Here is a 2,649-nt window from a genome sequence, read left to right on the forward strand (position 1 = left end):
CAGCTCCTTCTCTCTCTCCCCCCTCCCTTCTTCGCTCTTTGCCCTTGATGCTGCTAAGTAACACCAGGCCTACCTCAACTTCTCATAAAGCCGCTTAGCTTATGGGACATATTGATTCGCAGAGGGTTGATGCTTACAGAGCGTTCGTTCCATTAAAGTTGATGTTCGTGTATGGACCTCGAGCGTTATCTCACCTCAATCCGCACCGAGGGGATTTGCGGACCCTTCGTCACGCTCCCCTTCTCGTTGGTGGGATGTGACAAGACCGAGAGGCGAGGGGACGGCACCTGACGGGACTCAAGCAATACAGCAGAGAGGAGACAGAGAAAAATTTACATTACTGCTTACAGCCACGTGCAGCTTAGCGGAGGGACCCATCGGTCAGCTGCTCTGCACCCTTCCCATGCAATTTACGGCGACAGAGACCTGATGCCCGGGCTGTGGGTGCGCTGTGCGCAGGTGTCCGGAGCACACCCCGGCGCAGCCCGTGGAGGAGCTGGAGCTGCCGCGCTCGTCTTTGGCTAAAGAAACAATTTTTGGTTTGTGTCCCCGTTACAAATGCAGGATTTCTGATACGTGCAACACTTTTTCCTCCATCAAGTGGCTGTGAAGCTTTGTCTGTCCCCGGCACAGAGCACAGCACCAACACAGATGAAGAATACCCTGCCCGAGCTGAGAGAAGACAAACTCCCACCCCAGACCCACCGGTGTAAATCTGGAAAGCTCGGCTGTGCTTGCCGGACTACCTCAGGATTTACCAAGGCATTCACGAAAGCTGAATTTGGCCCAAAACTCAGGAAAGAAGGGTGCATTCAGCATTTGCTTCTCCGAAAGAATCACGCTTGCCAACTTCTCCTTATTACAAGAGGCCAAGCCTGCGGCGTCACTACTGACTCCAGCGGCCGCGTGCCAAGGCCGGGGTTGCCTGGGTGCCTGCCTGCGCCACGGCGGGGTGCCAGGCGCGGGGGGAGCACCCCCTGCCTTTGTGCCCGTAGCCAGGCATCGGGGTGTGTTCCCAACTCCTCCCCGGCAACTCATCCCTCAGAAATACCACCGTGCTAGCTTCAGAGGAGACAAAAGACACCATTTCTGTAGCCAGGGGCTAAAACAACAAAAGCAACAGCAACCGGCTCTGCAGGTTGGGTTAAGGCGACTCCAGAGCGAGCTCCCCTGCTTTGCCCGACTCCTGCTGCCAGCGTCTCCCGCTCTCGGCACGCACCCTGCTCCCACAAGAACAGACTTCCCCCCTCTGTCACCCAGGCTGTGCAACTGGCCCAGGAGAAAAGCCTTTCCCTTCAGGCTGGGACTGTTCACCATCATCCCTTGTGAGCACAGCCACGGCAGTATCTCTGCTCCCTCCTGGGAACTGGGTCACCCAACAGCATGGCTTGCAGGAGTCCAGGGCCGTGCTCCTGCTCCCGGGTGCGACACCGCCTGAACAGACAGACGGGCACAATGCAGGATGCCCACCACCCTCAAACAGTGCACATCTCAAAATTAAAACCTTGGTTAGTGGGTGCCAACCCATGCTGACCACCTTGGCTGCTGTCCACCAAAGTGTCCATCAGAGGAATCAGCAGCTCGGTATCCACAGCACCATTACCCCTGATGGTCACAGCTAGGTCAGAACCATTCCCACCAGACTAAATCATTTATATCAAGCATGACACATACAAATGGTTAAAAAAACCAAAACCAAACCCACCTCATTTCCCTTCATTCAGGGTTGTAATGCCATCATATCTCCAAGCATACCTTTTCAAAACTCCCTCTTCAGTTTTCCACCAAGACTCTTTTCCCCTGCGTGCTTTGCTGGGACCAGCGCGCGGGATGGGAGCTGGGGGGGCCGGGGAGAGAGAGAGAAGCCCCCGGCTCGGTCCGCTGCCAGCCTTGCCAACCCCGCACACCTCGCACGTCCGCCTGTTCCCAAGAGGCGGCTGGGTCTGGCTGCTTGCCCGTGAGCTCCTCGCCTGTTGTTTGGGGCACAGAGCTTCAGCAACTGCGCTCTCTCTCATTAGCCTTCTTCTAAAAGCCTGAAAGGAATGGCACAGTGTGCAAGGAAGAAATGTGAAAGAAAGGTTGCAGAGATACGAACAGTCTAAGGAAAACGTGAATCTTTACCTTCCACTACTGAATCCATCCAGGGAGAAGCTGTGCCCTCTGACCCAACAGCTGCCTGCGTAATACAGCATTTACTCTAGGTGTATCCCACACTTAAAGTACATGGATTTTATATACTCGCTCTTACAAGCAATATTTTCAGAGCAGTTTTCCTTTGACTTGAAGTCCTTCTCTTCTGTGATCTATTGCAGGCAGGTAGACCTCACGCATCATTTTCTTCTCTTTTTTTCTTTTAAATGATGGAGCGTTTCCCCCATGCTAGATACTGACCTTCTACCTCTTAAGCACCCTCTTTCTCTTAGGTAAAAGGAGATTATGCTGAATAGTCACACTTAAGTACCTTTGGCATGAGAAAGTAGAGAGAAGGCCATGAAATCTCTCTTTAAAACCGTTTCTCCCAGGAATCCCACTTCTGGCTTTACTCCTGGGTTCATGACCATCCCGTCCGTGCCCGCTGCCGGGGCTGTAACCCCATGTTTATAGACCACTGCCCTACCCCGATCCCCCTCCTCTCTCCTTACCCCTCCC

The sequence above is a fragment of the Pygoscelis adeliae genome, unplaced genomic scaffold (assembly GCF_000699105.1).
Source record: "Pygoscelis adeliae isolate BGI_AS28 unplaced genomic scaffold, ASM69910v1 Scaffold155, whole genome shotgun sequence".
Taxonomy (NCBI): Eukaryota; Metazoa; Chordata; class Aves; order Sphenisciformes; family Spheniscidae; genus Pygoscelis; species Pygoscelis adeliae.